The 21,402-nt window shown below is 44.8% G+C and overlaps 1 protein-coding gene across 30 annotated transcripts in view; it reads left to right on the top strand.

Annotated features, from left to right (window-relative positions):
• PRKN (parkin RBR E3 ubiquitin protein ligase) overlaps nucleotides 1–21,402 on the top strand; it is a 1,227,412-nt gene that overhangs the window by 929,097 nt on the left and 276,913 nt on the right. The gene's annotated exons all lie outside the window — the stretch shown is intronic.

Here is a 21,402-nt window from a genome sequence, read left to right as displayed (position 1 = left end):
TTATTCCTGGATGCCCTCCAGGCTCAGAAATTCACATGTGGAGGGCTGAAATCATGCAGATGGCTGTGACATCCTTGTTTATCCATGTGACAGGGAATACTCCATTTCATAAATTCTTCAAGTGGGTACTCCCCCTACCATGACCTCTGATATCCCCTGCTAAGGGTTCCTTGACAGGACTCCCCCAACCCATGCCCAGAAGAGGAGTATGCGGCTTCTCCATCAGCACTGCACGAGGCAGTCAGGGGCATGGACGGGCACCTCCCACACCCAACATCGGCAGGTAGCAAGCCAGTAGCTGGGCCCTCCAGGTCCAGGAATCGGCCGGCTTCCTCCTGAGATCCCTCGACTGTGGGAAGGACTCAGGGACCTCTGGGAAAGTGAAATGAGTTCTATTGTCGCTTGGTCCATGCAAAAGAGGGAATCCAGGGGCAAAAGATCCTGGACTTCAGAGCGAAGTAGTGTATTTTGTTTTTTCCAGAAGAAATAAAACTGAAGGTCATAGAATTTACAGGCCAGCAAAAGTAGCTGGCATTTTAAAGCAGAGACATGCTGGGTATATGAGGAGGGCAAGGGACTTCCCTGGTAGCTCCGATGGTAAAAGAATCTGCCTGCAACACAGGAGACCTGGGTTTGATCCCTAGGTTGGGAAGATTCCCCTGGAGAAGGAAATGACAACCCACTCCTGTATTCTTGCCTGAATAATCCCATGGACAGGGGAGCCTGGCGGGCTACAGTCCACGGGGTCGCAAGGGTTGAACACGACTGAGGGACTAACACTTTCACTTTATTTTAAAGTTCGTTGAATGGGAGTGTTCAGGTTGCCCAGAAGCAACAGATGCCCATGTCTGGCCCGAGTGCCATTTATTCATCTCTTCTCAAATTGTAGAAGCACTGCCTACCCAATTAAGGATGATGCTTTCTACAGCTTTTGTAACCTTAGGCCTCATCTCTGCTAATGAACAAAATATGTGATGCTCCGACTGTTGTTAAAACTGAAGCACAAATGTAAAGACCCAAAGAAGCCCTCTCTGCCATGGCCGTCTCAGGAGCCAACGGCCTCACTGGAGTTTCGCTTCTAATTGGCGGCAGGAGCAGCTCCCTGACATGGGCATGCAGACGTGGTTGGGTTTATTTTCACGCTCTTTGAACGTGGACGCTATCAATTTGAACAGCACGTTTTAATGTGCTGCTAGGGGAAATTAGAATTCTAACAAGAGATAGTTAACTCCTTGCATTTTTTTTATTAGTTTTTCTTTCCAAATACTTTCTGCAGTCCTAAATAGGATAAATTGGGTAAAAACATGTGTCAGGATATGTTTTGATTTCAGCAGCTGTTCATAGACACTGGACTTTGTTCCTTTTTTTAGCTCTTGCAAATTTCCAATGGATGAAAAGCCCTGAGGAATTGTTCTGTCTGTGTGTGTGTGTGTGTGTGTGTGCGTGTGTGCACTCGCACAGCTGCACACACATCCTCAAGTGTGCACATCTAGCAACCGGCAGAGAGAGACAGAATAGAAATACAGAAAAAGAAGAGTATGCCTCTGACCAATCAGAGCAAAACATTTCAAAAGCATTTTCATGCCCCCATTGAATATAAACTGTTCAGTGAATTCCTGGTAACCAAGACTCCCCCTCATGTTAACATGGACACATTTTTTTTTAAATTCAAGTGTTCTCATGCCGTGAAAAGCTCCTTTTCTAGATTATTTTGTGTTCCACTTGCATCTGGTTCTTTCGGAATGCCTGTAGTCATTCGTGTCTCGGATGTGCCGCACTTGGCGACGTTTATGAGCACACTGTAAAGCTTTCCGTATCTTGTCTGACCTTACCAGTCTGGCTGTGAGCTGTTTGAGGGGTCTGGTAGGACTTACCAGCCAGAGCTCTGCAGATGTTACATGCCACATGGTTTCATTTAAAACCACAAACTGACTTTTCAATTTATTTTAACTGGAGGATAATTGCTTTACGATATTGTGATGGTTTTTGCCATACTTCAGTGTGAATCCGCCTTAAGATGTGAACGTACCCCCCCATCCTCAGCCCCCCTGCCACCTCCCTCCCCACCCCGTCCCTTCAGATTGTCCCAGAGCACCAGCCATGCGTGCCCTGCTTCGTGCATCGAACTTGCACTGGTCATCTGTTTCACATACGGTAATGTACATGCTCCAGGGCTGTTCTCTCAAGTCGTCCCGCCCTCTCCTTCTCCTGCTGAGTCCCTAAGCCTGATCCTTAGGTCTGTGTCCCCATGGCTGCCCTGCACGTAGGATCGTCGGTACCATCTTTCTGCTGCTAAGTCACTTCAGTCGTGTTGCGACTCTTCGCTACCCCATGGACTGCAGCCCACCAGGCTCCTCTGTCCATGGGATTTTCCAGGCAAGAGTACTGGAGTGGGGTGCCATCACCTTCTCCAACCATCTTTCTAGATTCCATATGTATGCGTTAACAAGCAGTGTATGTCTTTCTCTTTCCGACTTCCTTCTTACAAGAGCAAAACCTATTGTTTAGAGGATGTTCCACTCGTGGAAGCTCAGCATTTTGAAGACTTGAAGCCCTAGCTGGGGCTTAGTCGTCAGTGAGTGTTTCCAGAAGTTCTCCACACTGACTCCTGCTCCCTTTGGCAAACTCCCCACCCTCACCCGCCCAGGGGAGTACAGTTGCTTGGCTTCTCCCCTCCCTCTCCTGGCGGTGGCTGAGGCTGGCAGCCCAGTCCTGGGGGACCGGCAGTCACAAAGCCGTGTGCCCGGCAAGCAGGGCCCCATTCCTCCAGGCAGCGCAGCCTCATGGCGCCCTTCGCATGCAGGACACTCCCCACAGGATTCTCGCTGTCATCTGTGACAGGCATTTGGGAGGAAAACGGTTTTTGTGCTTAGACGTTTACACTTGCTGCGTCTCAGTTCTCTTCCAAGTGGGGGACTGCCTCCACCCAGGTGTCTGGTTTGGAAGGGAAACCCTTTGCTAGCAGGGAGCAAGGTGTGGTCTTTGATCCATCGCTTCGAGCGCCTGGGGTGGGGCCGCAGGCACGGTGGGCAGTGAACACCTTTATTAATGAGGCTCATGAGCTGCTTTGGATGCCTGCTGAGAGTGCCCGATGAGCTCCGTGAATTATAAACGACGGATCAAGCTCTGAGTATGTGTGTTTTATTCTCGTGAAATGGCAACTTTCAGGTATGAATACTTTTGAACCTGAAAGATATCAGAACTGTGAACTTCTTGGAAGCACTGGAAGGTTTTTCAGACACTCTCTGCTTTGGGGAATCTGATAGACTTAAGTAAATGGGATTTATTTCATTAATTTCGTTCTGAGATTGATGGTGATGGTGATACGCATAATAACGCCAACAGTTGTTTCTGTTTATCAAGAACATACCATGCATATCACATAATGCCGGGTACTTTAAAGCGTCTCGCTCAGTTCTCACTTCAGCTCTACAAAGAGGCTACTAGTCCAGTTTTCAAAAGAGGAAGTTGTTGGTGGGTGGTGGGCGGGCCAGGGGCGGAGTGGAGTGCTACCAGGCATCCAGACCCCGAAGGCTCCTCTTTACTTGAGACATGACCAACCTCGCCAACACAGGTCCATCTAGTCAAGGCTATGGTTTTTCCTGTGGTCATGTATGGATGTGAGAGTTGGACTGTGAAGAAGCCTGAGCACCAAAGAATTGATGCTTTTGAACTGTGGTGTTAGAGAAGACTCTTGAGAGTCCCTTGGACTGCAAGGAAATCCAACCAGTCCATTCTGAAGGAGATCAGCCCTGGGATTTCTTTGGAAGGAATGATGCTAAAGCTGGAACTCCAGTACTTTGGCCACCTCATGCGAAGAGTTGACTCACTGGAAAAGACTCTGATGCTGGGAGGGACTGGGGGCAGGAGGAGAAAGGGACGCCAGAGGATGAGATGGCTGGATGGCATCACTGACTCGATGGACATGAGTCTGAGTGAACTGCGGGAGTTGGTGATGGACAGGGAGGCCTGGCGTGCTGCGATTCATGGGGTCACAAAGAGTCAAATACGACTGAGCGACTGAACTGAACTGAACTGAAAAAAAAAGAAAACATGCCTTTTCAGGATAAACATCCAATCAGAACGGAAACCAAAGAGGCTTTTGTGATAGCTTCGGGGACTAAACAGAACGAGAGTTCTGTGAGCTCACTGACACAGTCCCACTCTGAGTGCACCGGAGCTCCACGGACTCCTTCAGCTACAAGCCTGAAAGCTTTTCACAAACCCTTCAGTGGGAGATGGAAGTGAAGCCAGAGCTGGTGAAAGGCTTTGTCAACCAAGCTTTCATTAGCCAAGCTCAGGAATGTGAGTCACTAGGTAACCACTCTGGCCCCAAGGCTTTATGACTGCTCAGCTCCTGAATTAACCGGCCCTTGAGTGCACAGAGCTGATTTGCAGCATCTTCCTGAAGATCAAACAGGTACTGCCAGGTGGGTGGAGAGGGAGGCGAGGCGAGCCTTGAATGAACTCTTAAATCCAGACTCAGGACAGGGGACATTAAATGGAAGCCAGTGCAGCTCAGGGCCAGGCGGGAGGGGCCACACGCGAGGCTGGGAAGGTTGGCAAGGCAACTGGTAGTGGGCTTTGCGTGGCCAGCTGGGCACTTTGGCCTTCGTGGGTCAGATAACAGAGCTGTTAAGCAGAAAGGTTAAATGCGGGTCTGCTTTAGAAGATGACTGTTGGAAATGTGGAGCGAGAGTTAGGAGAGGCAGACAAGAGGCAAAAGATGACCCGAACGGCCACGGCAGGGTCTGGGAGGCTGCAGATGGCCCTCTGAAATTGCTCCTGCCTGCACTCCGGGTTTCAACACCTTGTCCCTGGTTTTCAGATGGATTCTGCTGACTGGGAGCTTTTCCCCACTCGTCTCCTGCACCCAAATAGTCCTGTTCTCATCTCTTGAAATCAGTGTCCTAAAACCCTTCCCTGAACAGATCATGTCTCCAGTCAAATATCTCTGGAGGCTCTCGCTGGCTTCCTGAAGAAACCCCAAACTCCGTGAGCTTCCAGGACGTTCTTTGCACCCGCATCTCCCTTTACCTAACACCCCCATTCCGCCGGAGTCCAGGGACGGCACCAGTAATTGACATGTGCTCTTCTCACATGCCCAGCTCTCTCTTCCTCTTCACTTCTCTGCCTGTCCATCACATCTAAGCCTCTTAAGTTTATACGATACCACTTCTTGAAAAATTTTTCTCAATGCTAAATTATCCATCCTTTAAATCCTTACAAAACTATATGTGCTGCAAATGATCACTTCATCCAGTCCAGAATTCCAGTTATTTGTGTCATTGTGTGCCCTCTCTTGGCTTCCCCACATCCGGGACACATGCATCTCCCATTTGCATACCCACAGGGCCTCATGTAGTCCTTCTTGATTGATGTCTGCCCCCTGAGTGCGTGGATACATTAAATATTTGGTAAACAGTCCCACAGTGAGAATTGGACAGTCAGCACCGCCAAGTCTGGAGATGCCACATCCCCTCTGTGAGGTACCATTTCTCTGAAAAGCCGGGCTCACAGCTCTCACCTAGTTGGGATTTCATCCTTGGACTAGCAAACATGCAAGGGCTAAATGTTTACACACACCTTCCTGAACAAAAGGAGGTGAACGGCCGAACCACTGCAGCTCTTCACTAGACTGATGTCATACAAATGGCATTGATTCTTACTAGTGTTTCTAGAGAGTAAGAAAGGAAAGCAGAAAATCCATCTGAGAGACATCATGTACTTCCTTTGTCCGTCGTTGTTCTAACTGACCCAATAGGTAGCACCATCCTTTTGGTTGATCTTTTTTTTTAAAAAAAGAATTTTTTTTTTATTTCTGAACCATTTTAAAGTCTTTATTGAATTTGTCGCAATATTGCTTCTGTCTTATGTTTTAGTTTTTTGGTCATGAGGCATGTGGGATCCTAGCTCCCTGACCGAGGACCAAACCTTATCCCTTGCTTTGGAAGGCAGATTCACAACCACTGGACCACCAGGGAATCCCCTATAGTTGATCTGATCAGTTTTGCTTGTCGAATACAGATCATGTTGTTATGTTCAGACACTAAGTCGTGTCCGAGCCTTTTCAACCCTTTGGACTGTAACACGCCAGGCTCCTCTGTCTTTAATTATCTCCTGGAGTTTGCTCGTGTCTATTGATTCAGTGATGCCATCCAACCATCTCATCCTCTGCTGTTCCCTTCCCCTTTTGCCTTCAATCTTTCCCAGCATCAGGGTCTTTCCCAATGAGTCAGCTCTTTGAATCAGGTGGCCAAAGGATTGGAGCTTCAGCTTCAACATCAGTCCTTTCAATGAATATTCAGGATTGATTTTCTTTAGGATTGACTGGTTGGATCTCCTTGCAGTCCAGGGGTCTCTCAAGAGTCTTCTCCAACACCACAATTAGAAAGCATCAGTTCTTCAGTGCTCAGCCTTCTTCATGGTCCAACTCTCACATCCGTACATGACTACTGGAAAAACCACAGCTTTGACTATTACGGACCTTTGTTGGCAAAGTGATGTCTCTGTTTTTTCATATGCTGTCTGAGTTTGTCACAGATCATGTAACTGCCCACAAAACACCTAGGAAGGGTAAGTTCCCAGAGGCATTCTAGAGCTTTATAAATCCATGAAACCAAATGTATTTTTAAGGGAAGATTTTAATTGAAAACTTCCCGCTTTTTGTTGTTACTGGAAGTAGCACAAGTTAGCACAGCACAAATGTGTAGGGAGTTTCACTCAGCCTGGGTCACAGAAGCAGCAGTAAAGCCAGCCCATGGAAGTGCCAAGCAAGTCTGCACCAGAGCTATGAGTGTTTGTGCCCAAAGCTGGAATCCACAGGCACCAGCAGCAAACACAGGGAAGCAGCCCTCTTATTTCTTCCAGAGACTGCACATCCTGTCTCTGAGTTCTCCCAATCTTTCTAGAATTCTCATCGAAAGAAGGGTCTTCAGGCCTTCTCGGGTGTTCTTAACTGACTGCCTGGTGATGAGTTTTCTGGGTGTATTTGCGGATGCTAGCTACACCCATCTTGTCCTTGGAGGAGGAGGAGGAGGAGAAGTGTAGCGAGTTAAATCTCAGGCATATGTCACCTGACTCAGTGACTTGGGTACCACTTTCCATGTGGTTCCCTTTCTGGTCAACTGTATAAAGTTATTTCAGAAAATAAGACATATTTTAGTGGCTGTTTGATCCGGAAAAATAGAGCTTTGCTGAAACGTTTCTCAAAGAACTGTAATCTTTAATAGACCATGTAATGGCTAAACCTTACTCCTTTGATTTGTAAGATCCTCTTAGCACTTGTGATGAGGCCACAGGAGTCCTTCATTTCCTGCACTTTGGTCTGAGGCTCTGCCAACAGTGGAACCTGCTGAGAGAAGGCAAAGTGGGGCGGTGCCAGGCCTGGCTGGCAAAGTGAGAAACAGCAGATACAGCAGAGCGTGGGTCTGGCCTTTCGTCCAAGTGCAGTGGAAGCCCCCTGCTGGCGGGCAACCACAGGGACCCTAGGACTCCCGAGTAAACAAGGACCCAGTTAAATCTAAGTGTATCAGCACGTTCCCTTTGTTGGATGAAGGCTTTGTGCCCCAGAAAGGAACTTCAAGCCAGAGGCTTGTATAAATTCACATGAGTGGTACTTCCATCTGCCCACCTTGTGATAATTCCTAGAACCATACTTTCTCTGATAAGCCTAGACCAGAGGAAAAACCACAGGAAGTCAGACTTTCATACTTAGGTATGTAAGTATTACCTGTGTCTACCGCACTAGGCCAGTTATCTCATTCCATTCAGTCAACAGACAGTGAGGAGTTAGACCCTGGCCTGGCCTGGCCCTGAGTGCAGGCTGGAGATACAAAGGGTCCCACAGTCCTCGTTGTCTCCTTGCCAGAAATGAGGGACTCAGATTAGACACAGTCCGGATGTAGGTCTCTATTGCTGTTTGTCATGTTTGACTACGTTGAACTCCTTTGCATTTCCGACTCTTTTCTACCCCTTGGGCTGTAGCCCCTCAGGCTCCTCTGTCCAAGCGATTTCCCAGGCAAGAATACTGGAGTGGGTTGCCATTTCCTCCTCCAGGGGATCTTCCCGACCCAGGGATCAAACCCACATCTCCTGCATTGGTAGGAAGATTCTTTACTGCTGAGCCATCAGGGAAGTCCATCTCTACAATTTATCTGCTTTTCATTTCACTTAGAATTATAGTCAAACCAATTCTCCATATTGGACGTTGGGCGGGATCTGGTACAGTCGGGGCCAGACATTTGGCCTCCCACTGGTATTCCGTAGTCCCTTTATAAGGGAAATTTGTGGGAAAAGTGAAGAAGATTAATAATCCCAAGAGGCCTGGTCTATGCAGGAATGTGTCCTGGTCCACGCGTGGATTGAAACAAAATTTCCAGACATGAGGCAGAAGAATAAAATTTATTAGAGTGGGAGACGCTGGCAGAACAGCGGGTAAGCTCAAGGCAGAGCTGAATGCTTCCGCAGGATTGCAGCCAATTTTTATAGCCTCAAGACAGAAAATTCCTACAGGAATGGTGGCATTAGGTGACTGGTTCAGATGCTATAGGGTAGATTGTAGGGTGTGTATTTTACATAATATGGGGTCAGGGAACTGCCTGGTTTAGATCTGGAGGCTCATGGCAGCAGTTGCTATGAGGCTTGGTCAGTTCCAGAGATTTTTATCCTGTGACCTTGGTACAGGGCTCCACACCTGTGACCTTGGTATAGGGCTCTGCAGAATGTTTTGGCATTTTTCAATACACCTGTGAGCTGCCCCGCTGAAATCCTAGCACAGGGAATTCACCTCTCACTGTTACCAAGAGGTTCTACATGGCTGGCACTTTACCTCTCTGAGCTGACTCCTCAGGGATGTGTTATATTTGGAATAAATAGATGAACAACCATCTCTTGATACGGGGCTCTGCCCTGGGGAAGAGTTCCAATAAGAAATGCAGAGTAAGATAACACATTCTAAGTAATGCACGTACAGGACAACCTGTGTGTTTACTCACTTTGGATTTGTTTCATCTTCTATTTTCCTAATATCTGGTGCTCATGGTTTGTAAAGGCTAATTCCTCAGCAAAAGTCAATGTCACCATAGCTTCACAGCTTCTTTTTCACATACTTTTCCTTGGGAAAAGGAATTCCCCAAAAACGCTTTTAGGAACAGTGTCATTCTTTTAGGAAATGCTGTTGAATAAACCATCAGACCAAGTGTCTTACTAGCAACCAAATTCAAAAGGAGACCCATCTGTGCTCTGTAGGTTTCCCCAGGGGAATGAAAGTATTGCGTTGGCCAAAAAGTTCATTTGGGTTTGTCCATGAGCTTTTTGGCCAACACAGTACATGTCCGAGGACCTAAAAGTCCCTGTGGGAAGCAGAAATGGATGTGTTTCTCCCAACCGTGACCTTGTATGACTGCTCATAAGAACTGTAGATTTATGATAATTTTTCTTATAATTGTTGTTTGTGCCATCTTCTGGAACACAAAGCAGCGCCAGGGGCAGGACCCCAGGCTCACTGAGCCCAGGTGTGATCTGGGAACCCCTCTTCCCAGCTCATATGCATCTGGCAACAGAGAGTGGATTTTCGCACGAACACATCGGTTACAGTATTTTGAAAACACGTCTCTTGCTTAAATACAACCAGGGGCTGTTGCTTTAGTCACTCAAATGATCATGTCAACTCTTTTCTGTTTTCAAGGAAGTTTTGAGACTCATCTTAGAAACTGTACTTAGCCTTTTTTGTTAGAATTGGATAGAGCCGTTGGCTCCGCTAATGGATTTTATGTGTTTCTGCTAGTGTCCCCAAACTAAATCGCTGTAACTAATGGAGCACTGTCTCTTTTCATAACCGTTAGCTGCTGAGAGCAAAAGAGCAATTTGTTGAAAGTCAAAATATTAACAGTTTTATTTATTACAAGATGTCAAAAGGAGAGAGTATAATTTCTACAGGATTCAAAACCATAATGAGACCTTTGAAAGTGTTCTTCATAGTAGGCCTTTCTTTCTGTAATTCAAAGAAAACTGAAACTTTAAAATCCTGTATTCATTATCAAATATTAGATGACCCTTTGGGTAGGCAGTCCAAACAACCATCAAATTAGCCAGCTCACCACAAACATACAGATGTCTTACTTCTTTTATTCATAAGCATATGTGTACTGGGTATTTAAATACATGTGTAAGGAAAGATCGAATTCTTAACCAAAGACAGGTCTTCTGTTTCTCGTGCCACCATTCTGTTCTTTTTTACCCAGTTTTGGCCGATCTACAAAGACAGTACAGTTTCATCGAGTCATGGGGAAATAATGGGCAGCTTTTGCCCAAACTTAGAGAATACAAAAATGCATTAAAGTAATTGATAATGAAAGAATATGGCTTTCAGACTAAATGCAGTGGAATAATGTAATATTGTTCACAACAATTTTGTTGCAATTGTAGAAAAATAACAAGTATTTTATTTAGATCTGTTTCGTTGACTGAACAAAAAAGAATCATGCCCTAAAAGCTAAGAGTTACGTTTTATTCTGCGGACTTCAAGTCCAGAAGACAGGACTCTGGGATAGCTCTGAGGGACTGTTCCAAAGAGACGAGAGGGGCAGGGAGGGAGTAGCCAGGATATATAGGAATTTTTGCAACAGAGGCCTGGTAGTTAGAACATCAAATGAATACAGCTACTTAAAGAAAAGCAGACATCTCAAGTTAATGAAATTAGCAGGTTTCTATGTATGGGAAGATGAGAAGTCTAGGTTCATTGAGGTCATATGCACCTCAGCTATCTAGGGCCAGTATCCTGTGCCTTTTTCTTCTGAGTCTCCTCAGGGTGCACCATCGGGGGAGGGGGTGACGGCAGAGGCTGAATGCTTGACTGGAGGGGGCATTGGGGCCCTTGGGGCTCACCAGCATCAGGGCGGCTGTTATGTGAGGGCTTGATGGCTGCAACACGCTTTGTTTACTGATATGGCGGGCAGCATTCTTAGCTCACAGTTTCCCCAAAGCGCAGCTTTTAAGAAGCTATCTGTCACTCCCTTCCTGTTGTATATTTGCTTTGAGCTGAGAGTAATGGACCCATTATCCATACATGCATTTGAAATACTTATGTCTACACGTGTACATCTCTTTTCTGCAGAGACGTGTTGAATTGATGCAGGAAGACTGTGATGTCACGATATGTCCCGCTCTCTCGGGGGTGCCTGGGACATCCACGCAGGTGCCATGCACATCCCCCCCACGGGCTTCCCCACAGGCTCTTGAGCCTCACCCTGGGCCTTGTATTTATTGCATTTTTTATATATATACATTTTTATATTGTGGTTTTTAGAGACAGAGCGGGACTCATGGTATGGATTGCAAATAGCTGCAGCAGATGGAATAAACAGCTAAAGAAATATAAAGCATGAACGACAAGACGCTGCCAGCTCTGATGCCCTTGCCAAAGGAGGTGCGGAGCACAGATGAGTCCCGAAGGCAGGTGGTTTTGAAACTGCTTAGGCTTGATTTCCGTTCTCGTTTTTTTCTTTTTTTCTTTCTTTTTTTCACTTTGCCAATGCAGAGTCACCTATAGCATTCCGAGAATGCAGTGCTTAAACAAAACAGTAAGGCATGTGGAAAATTCATTTTGGAACAAACAGGAAAGCTAGTTGGCCAGTTTCTTTTGTTTATCCAGCTCTTTTTTACTCTTCGTTTTTATTTCTCTTCCTCATAAATCAACTCTCCCGAAGACATAATGCTAATATAAACCCAGAGGAGAATGTGATATAGGGGAGGTTCTTGCCAGAAAAGACGCAGAAAAGGAAGGTAGCATCTCTTCGGGCCCCAAGTGGACTGTGGGATGGGCGTCTCCTGATTTCCCGTCACTCGCCCAGGTCCGTGGCATGGGAGGCGTGTTGGAGGCAAGGAGGTGATGACAGAGAGAGCTTCTCGCTCCACTCACTGTGAACACCGGCATCAGAGCGAGGTCAGGGGCACCGTGGGTCAGCTGGAGGGGACCTGAGTTTAGCTCCCGGAGCCACCCAGGGGACCCACGGGCTGTGAAATGCTTGTCCAGACATCCCCAGGTGCCCTGGGGAGCCCCAGGCAGGGGTCTCGTGCTGCTGGCTACAGAGCAGACTGGGTCCACAGCCAAAAGCTGCAGGTCAACCAGCAAGGCCAGGAACTACATGGGAACTTCCGCCAGATATGGGAGGACCGCAGAGCACTGCACAAAAGCACCGTTCAGGGTTCACATGATATAGCAGTGCTGACCAGCAGAGACATCCGTGACCGCAGGAGGCAAGAGAGGCCATGACTGCAGAACCAACGCAGACCCAGGGAGCAGCGCCCCTCCTCCCCTTCGCCCCCACCTCATCCTGAGGACACACACCCAGATGCCGCGAGCTGCCATCTTGGAAAGGAGGGGAGAAAGATGGATCTCAGGTCCAGCAGACGAGGTGGTTGGATGGCATCACCAACTCAGTGGACGTGAATCCAAGCAAACTATAGGAGATAGTGAAGGACAGGGAAGCCTGGCGTGCTGCAGTCCACGGGGTCGCAGAGAGTCGGACATGACTGAGCGACTGAAAAACAACGAATGTTGACTGTGTTTTAATCAAAATAATCTACTTTTATTTTTTAACCTGTTAACACAGATGAATTGTAACAAAAAATTCTTGTTCCATTTAGTTCTTCATGTGTCCATGCATTGGATCTGTTAGTTACTATTCAGAAAAATAAGGTATGGAAGTTTGAAATTGCAGCCATAGAGTTGGGAAGTAACCCTGTCCAGGAAATGCCAGTGCACAGTGGAAATTCAGCATCTCCTGATTGTGCCATCTGCACAGTGAGCAGTGGTAGTGGTGGTCTCTGAATTTAGCCATGAATTCTGCCCTTCTTACATTCCACATGACCCCACCCTCACACCGCAGCAGACGCAATTCAATTCCGTGAAAGAAACTACCAAAGTTCATCAAGAGCAATTTTCAGCGTTTCTTATATTCATTCGTTTCCCTGAGAATGGTGATAAAAAAACGCTATACAAGGGTGGTAGGCACTCAGTGTGAGAGTTAAGGGTCTAAAACCTATGGGATGGATAGAAATATAGTTTGAGGCAGTTACATAATTTTAACCTTCTATTATCCACATTCAAGTGAAATTAATTTTCAAATCAGATCAGATCAGATCAGTCGCTCAGTCGTGTCTGACTCTTTGCGACCCCATGAATCACAGCACGCCAAGCCTCCCTGTCCATCACCAACTCCCGCAGTTCACTCTGACTCATGTCCATCGAGTCAGTGATGCCACCCAGCCATCTCATCCTCTGTCGTCCCCTTCTCCTCCTGCCCCCAATCCCTCCCAGCATCAGGGTCTTTTCCAATGAGTCAACTCTTCGCATGAGGTGGCCAAAGTACTGGAATTTCAGCTTTAGCATCATTCCTTCCAAAGAAATCCCAGGGCTGATCTCCTTCAGAATGGACTGGTTGGATCTCCTTGCAGTCCAAGGGACTCTCAAGAGTCTTCTCCAACACCACAGTTCAAAAGCATCAATTCTTCGGCGCTCAGCCTTCTTCACAGTCCAACTCTCACATCCATACATTACCACTGGAAAAACCATAGCCTTGACTAGACGAACCCTTGTTGGCGAAGTAACGTCTCTGATTTTCAATACACTATCTAGGTTGGTCATAACTTTCCTTCCAAGGAGTAAGCGTCTTTTAATTTCATGGCTGCAGTCACCATCTGCAGTGATTTTGGAGGCCCCAAAAATAAAGTCTGACACTGTTTCCACTGTTTCCCCATCAGTTTCCCATGAAGTGGTGGGACCGGATGCCATGATCTTCGTTTTCTGAATGTTGAGCTTTAAGCCAACTTTTTCACTCTCCACTTTCACTTTCATCAAGAGGCTTTTTAGTTCCTCTTCACTTTTTGCCATAAGGGTGGTGTCATCTGCATATCTGAGGTTATTGATATTTCTCCCGGCAATCTTGATTCCAGTTTGTGTTTCTTCCAGTCCAGCGTTTCTCATATGATACTCTGCATAGAAGTTAAATAAACAGGGTGACAATATACAGCCTTGACGAACTCCTTTTCCTATTTGGAACCAGTCTGTTGTTCCATGTCCAGTTCTAACTGTTGCTTCCTGACCTGCATACAAATTTCTCAAGAGGCAGATCAGGTGGTCTGGTATTCCCATCTCTTTCAGAATTTTCCACAGTTTATTGTGATCCACACAGTCAAAGGCTTTGGCATAGTCAATAAAGCAGAAATAGATGTTTTTCTGGAACTCTCTTGCTTTTTCCATGATCCAGCGGATGTTGGCAATTTGATCTCTGGTTCCTCTGCCTTTTCTAAAACCAGCTTGAACATCAGGAAGTTCACGGTTCACATATTGCTGAAGCCTGGCTTGGAGAATTTTGAGCATTACTTTACTGGTGTGTGAGATGAGTGCAACTGTGTGGTAGTTTGAGCATTCTTTGGCATTGCCTTTCTTTGGGATTGGAATGAAAACTGACCTTTTCCAGTCCTGTGGCCACTGCTGAGTTTTCCAAATTTGCTGGCATATTGAGTTCAGCACTTTCACAGCATCATCTTTCAGGATTTGGAATAGCTCAACTGGATTCCATCACCTCCACTAGCTTTGTTCGTAGTGATGCTTTCTAAGGCCCACTTGACTTCACATTCCAGGATGTCTGGCTCTAGGTCAGTGATCACACCATCATGATTATCTGGGTCGTGAAGATCTTCTTTGTACAGTTCTTCTGTGTATTCTTGCCATCTCTTTTTAATATCTTCTGCTTCTGTTAGGTCCGTACCATTTCTGTCCTTTATTGAGCCCATCTTTGCGTGAAATGTTCCTTTGGTATCTCTGATTTTCTTGAAGAGACCCCTAGTCTTTCCCATTCTGTTGTTTTCCTCTATCTCTTTGCATTGATCACTGAAGAAGGCTTTCTTATCTCTTCTTGCTATTCTTTGGAACTCTGCATTCAGATGTTTATATCTTTCCTTTTCTCCTTTGCTTTTTGCTTCTCTTCTTTTCACAGCTATTTGTAAGGCTTCCCCAGACAGCCATTTTGCTTTTTTGCATTTCTTTTCTTTGGGAATGGTCTTGCTCCCTGTCTCCTGTACAGTGTCACGAACCTCATTCCATAGTTCATCAGGCGCTCTATCTATCAGATCTAGTCCCTTAAATCTATTTCTCACTTCCACTGTATAATCATAAGGGATTTGATTTAGGTCATACCTGAATGGTCTAGTGGTTTTCCCTACTTTCTTCAATTTCAGTCTGAATTTGGCAATAAGGAATTCATGGTCTGAGCCACAGTCAGCTCCTGGTCTTGTTTTTGCTGACTGTATAGAGCTTCTCCATCTTTGGCTGCAAAGAATATAATCAGAGTCTTGTCTTGTGTTGTTGGAAGAGGGTGTTTGTTATGACCAGTGCATTTTCTTGGCAAAACTATTAGTCTTTGCCCTGCTTCATTCTGTATTCCAAGGCCAAATTTGCCTGTTACTCCAGGTGTTTCTTGACTTCCTACTTTTGCATTCCAGTCCCCTATAATGAAAACGACATCTTTTTTGGGTGTTAGTTCTAAAAGGTCTTGTAGGTCTTCATAGAACTGTTCAACTTCAGCTTCTTCAGTGTTACTGGCTGGGGCATAGACTTGGATTACTGTGATATTGAATGGTTTGCCTTGGAAACGAACAGAGATCATTCTGTCGTTTTTGAGATTGCATCCAAGTACTGCATTTCGGACTTTTTTGTTGACCATGATGGCCACTCCATTTCTTCTGAGGGATTCCTGCCCACAGTAGTAGATATAATGGTCATCTGAGTTAAATTCACCCATTCCAGTCCATTTCAGTTCGCTGATTCCTAGAATGTCAACATTCACTCTTGCCATCTCCTGTTTGACCACTTCCAATTTTCCTTGATTCATGGACCTGACGTTCCAGGTTCCTATGCAATATTGCTCTTTACAGCATCGGACCTTGCTTCTATCACCAGTCACATCCACATCTGGGTATTGTTTTTCCTTTGGCTCCATCCCTTCATTCTTTCTGGAGTTATTTCTCCGCTGATCTCCAGTAGCATATTGGGCACCTACTGACCTGAAGAGTTCCTCTTTCAGTATCCTATCATTTTGCCTTTTCATACTGTTCATGGGGTTCTCAAGGCAAGAATACTGAAGTGGTTTGCCATTCCCTTCTCCAGTGGACCAGATTCTGTCAGATCTCTCCACCATGACCCGCCCATCTTGGGTTGCCCCACGGGCATGGCTTAGTTTCATTGAGTTAGACAAGGCTGTGGTCCTAGTGTGATTAGATTGACTAGTTTTCTGTGAGTATGGTTTCAGTGTGTTTGCCCTCTGATGCCCTCTTGCAGCACCTACCGTCTTACTTGGGTTTCTCTTACCTTTAGCGTGGGGTATCTTTTCACGGCTGCTCCAGCAAAGCACAGCCATTGCTCCTTACCTTGGACGAGGGGTATCTCCTCACCACCACCCTTCCTGACCTTCGAAATTAATTTTAATAATATATTTTATGCAGCCCAATATATCTAAAAGATTACAATGTCAACACGTAATCAGTAAAAAATTATTGAGGTATTTTCTATTCTGTTTTACACACTTAAGTCTTCAAAATGCAGTGAGTCTTTTACATTCCTAATGTATTGAGAATTTGTAATTTTTTTTAATTTTTATTTATTTATTTTTGGCTGTGCTGGGTCTTCGTTGCTGCTCTGACTTTCTCTGGTTTCGGGGGCAGGGGCTACTCTCTAACTGTGGTGGGAGGGCTTTTGATTTCATTGTCTTTTCTTTTTGAGGAACCTGGGCTTCATGGCATGAGGGCTTCAGTGGTTGCGGCTCATGGGCTCTAGCGCAGACCCAATAGCTGTGGCGAACGGGGTTAGTTGCTCCTAGGCATGCGGGATCTTCCCCGATCAGGGACAAACCCACGTCTCCTGCATTGGCAGGCAGATTCTTTACCACTGAGCCACCAGGGATGTTCAGAATTGATTAATTTTTTTTTTTTTTTTTTTAATGAAGACAGTTTTGGTAAACTTTGTAAACTTCTCTAAAGTTTTGCTTTACAAGCTTGCCAAAATTTCCCACACTAGTGAAATCTGCTGAGACCTTTTCTCTCTACCAGGGAAAAACACTTCAGCTGCTTTCTGGTTCTCTCTGGTTCATGTTGCTGTCACTTCTGCTTAACCAGAACCACTTAGAATGAAGATTAATCTGGGTCATCATGGCAGCTCTTTGTGGTTCCCTGACCTGCAGGCAGATAAGGATGAAGAACTCTTGAGAGCAGCTGAATCGTCCTCAAATGAAAAAAAAAAAAATTAATATCTTTAATTACATTTAGTGAAAGCAAGACGTGAGCAAAGTTTTAATCTGCTAGATGGTCTCACAGACTAAAATTAGATTTGTACATCTGCATAATAAAACAAATGTTGTGAAAGAAAGCAGTTGGAGCACTTGAGAGATAATTGCATCTGTACAAGCCTTCTTGAGACAGGCAACCCTTATTGGGTTGAGCTCAGCACCAGACTTTACACCACTGAAGGAGTCTGCATTTTTATGCAACAGTGCAATAGAATTTAAATTTTATGCATAATTAATCAGTTAGGTATTAGGGTATAGTTTGTAGGTAGGTTTGGGCATAAAGTTGAGATTAAGCCTTTAGTGTAATTTTTTAGGATTTTTGAGAGGAGAGGAAAGTGATAAAGTAAGGGAAAGGCTGCCAAGAAATTTAGGCAAGCAAAAAATTGGTCTTGCTTTTTTACCGTTAAAGGTCAGTGCATTCAAAGATGTCTGTGACTTTCCAGGTAATGCACAGAGTAGTTCCCTTGTGCATTTCCCCTTGAAGTTGTTCACATCCGGGGGCAATAAGGTCAGGAGAGGAAAAGGATTCTCAAACCAAATAACTTTTTTCAAAGCAGCAGTTGAAAAACGGGAGCCGTGCTCAGAGAATTAACAAGCGCAGGACATAAAATAGTGTTCCACACAAAATGCTTCATACACTAATAGGAAAAAATATATGTTGCAATTTGCTGGAACAAGTGTAGTAAAACCAAAGGAACATTCATTTAGCAAATTATCATGAATACAGATTAGCTCTTAAGCCTATATATAATTCCCTGCCGAAATGGGGGCAAGTCCTATGTGGTTTACCGTCCACAGCTCCAGGGGCAAATTTTGGGACGATTTAGGGGAGTCCTTAAGGATTTCAGCTTCCTACAGTATTTTCCCTTGCTGCAATTCATTTATGAATAAACCCAAGTGTCTACTAACGAACCTAGAGTCTACAGATCAAAAAAAATATGAAAGTTGTACCTTCTGTGGGCAGTCCTTGGAATGGCTCCCTAGGATCTTAACTCAACCATAACAAACACAAAATATGTTTATGCCTCAAAACCATTATATGATCTATTGATTCGTTCAGACTCCTCTATGATGAAAACATAGATAAAACAAACAAGGAAAAAAATATACACATATCCTTTAGTTACCCTACTAAAGTCTATAATTATATTTCTACTTGAAGACTCTGCTCTAACTACAAAACAGGCACATTCCTGTCCCCAGAAACAGAAATGACTTTAAGATCATTTGTTCTAAAATCTTCATGAACATATTTTAAAGTTTTGAGGAAATACAGATTGCTAATGAAGCAAGCGAATTTTAGTCTCATCAGCATCTTCCTGATTTGCCAATGAACTGCCAAAAGCGTTTTTGAGTCCAGAAAGAGCGCCATGGGATAGAGGCGTGCGCATCGCTGGGGACACTGCTCCACGCACTAGTTTTCCCTTCAAGTTCAACTTTAGTCTAAAGTTGAAAAGGGATAAGATCAGTCCCATCCCCTCCCTTGATGGGGAGAGCCTGGAACAAACCTGATATGTTACATTGCTCTCCGACACAGAGAACCTTTTGCTCCAAGCCGCAAAGGCCACCAAGTCAAAGACGCGCACGGAGCTGGGGTCAGCAGGGGCAACAGAAGGCAGGAAGGCAGGAAGGGAAGTCTGGACTAGTTGCGAAGCCACAGGAGAGACCCACGGTGTGTCAGAGTCAATACATGAAGCCAGGGATAGACTGCGAACACGGGAGCAGAGAGGAAGAGAAAATAAAAGCAAGCCAGGGGTAGTGCCGGACAGCACTGCGTACATCTGCCAGGGCCATTTGGGTCTGCAAGCAATAGGAACCCCAAATCCAGATGCGTCCACAGTAGAGGGTGATTTCCTCGCATCCTGAAAAGGTCAGGGGAAATATCAGCTGTTAATATATTTGTTATACATATATGATTAATGTTAATCTGTATTATAATTAACATTAATAGTATAATATCAATATATAGTATATATTATATAGTAACACAATGATAATAATATTGATATGTTAGCATGTCTAAACCCTGGATAGCCCCCAAAGCAGGTACTTAGAACTCACTAAAATAAAAATATTTTTAGCCCTTCCAAATTTCCACCAGTTCCTCACTTGTCCTTAATAATGGCTTTGGGGTTATTTTTTTAAAGTCTAGGAAAGCAGGTTCAGCATGGGGCAACGGAAAGGCAGCCTGTAATCAGACAAAAGACCAAAAAAAGCACAAAATGCATCTCATTGGTCGAAGACTCATTTCTATAGAGACACCATCTCACTTACAAGAAACATTTATTTTCCCATTTTCATTCTTCTGAGGACCTAATCAGACTTTAGCCTCTTTTAGAAATGTACAGTTTCACGCAGTTACTTTTCTCTCTCTCTCCCTCTCCTTCTCTCTCTCTCTCTCTCCTTTCTCTCTCTCTGCCTTCCTTCCCCAAAAGGAAATAAGAAACTCTTGTTATTGCCAAGGAGGCGAGGAGGAAAAAATACTATAAGGTCAAGATCATCCACCTCCTAGTTTATCAGACTGCCCTGATGGCCACTTGACATTTGGATACTGGTTAAGGGTGGGGAAAAGGGAGAGTGATATTGAAGATTTTGTTTGAAATTCTGTAGATGTGATTTGATTTTTGCCAGCTAAACCTCATCTGTTAGTCACATCAAGTAAATTTGCTTTAGAAAACTGGACATTCTCATTGTACCTGAATCATGGACTGGTGGGAGGTGATACCTCATTGTAATTTTGATTTGCATTTCTTTACTAATTAGTGATGACCATTTTCTCGAGTGCCTATTGGCCACCTGTGTGAATTTTCACTATTGATCCCCCTTGTATATATATCAAAAATTTAAAAGCAACATGGATAAATTAGAATGTCTCTAGCACATCAGAATCCAGGTCACTTTTTGTCTCAGAATTATAATTGACCCATGTTTTTCCAGGCAATATTTCAGTTCAGTTCAGTCGCTCAGTCATGTCCGACTCTTTGCAATCCCATGAACCGCAGCACACCAGGCCTCCCTGTCCATCACCAACTCCTGGAGTTCACCCAAACCCATGTCCTTTGAGTCGGTGATGCCATCCAACCATCTCATCCTCTGTCGTCCCCTTCTCCTCCTGCCCTCAATCTTTCCCATCATCGGGGTCTTTTCAAATGAGTCAGCTCTTCACATGAGGTGGCCAAAGTATTGGAGTTTCAGCTTCAACATCAGTCCTTCCAATGAACACCCAGGACTGATCTCCCTTAGGATGGACTGGTTGGATCTCCTTGCAGTCCAAGGGACTCTCAAGAGTCTTCTCCAGCATCACAGTTCAAAAGCATCAATTCTTCAGTGCTCAGTTTTCTTTATAGTCCAACTCTCACATCCATACATGACTACTGGAAAAACCATAGCCTTGACTAGACGGACCTTTATTGCCAAAGTAATGTCTCTGCTTTTTAATATACTATCTAGGTTGGTCATAACTTTCCTTCCAAGGAGTAAGCATCTTTTAATTTCATGGCTGCAATCACCATCCACAGTGATTTTGGAGCCCAGAAAAATAACGTCAGCCACTGTTTCCCCATCTATTTGCCATGGAGCTATGGGACCAGATGCCATGATCTTAGTTTTCTGAATGTTGAGCTTTAAGCCAACTTTTTTACTCTCCTCTTTCACTTTCATCAAGAGGCTCTTTAGTTCTTCTTCGCTTTCTGCCATAAGGGTGGTGTCATCTGCATATCTGAGGTTATTGATATTTCTCCCGGCAATCTTGATTCCAGCTTGTGCTTCATCCAACCCAGGTTTCTCATGATGTACTCACATTAAGCAGTGTGACAATATACAGCCTTGATATTCTTCCTTTCCCAATTTGGAACCAGTCTGCTGTTCCATGTCCAGTTCTAACTGTTGCTTCCTGACCTGCATACAGGTTTCTCAGGAGGCAGGTCAGGCAGTCTAGTATTCCCATCTCTTTCAGAATTTTCCACAGTTTATTGTGATCTACACAGTCCAAGGCTTTGGCATAGTCAATAAAGCAGAAATAGATGTTTTTCTGGAACTCTCTTGCTTTTTTGATGAT

The sequence above is a fragment of the Bos grunniens genome, chromosome 9, assembly GCF_055505025.1.
Source record: "Bos grunniens cultivar Pamir isolate PY7600 chromosome 9, Bosgru_T2T1.0, whole genome shotgun sequence".
In the NCBI taxonomy this organism is placed as follows: Eukaryota; Metazoa; Chordata; class Mammalia; order Artiodactyla; family Bovidae; genus Bos; species Bos grunniens.
The sequence above is the reverse complement of the archived record's forward strand: the minus strand, read 5'-3'. Positions and strand labels throughout refer to the sequence as shown.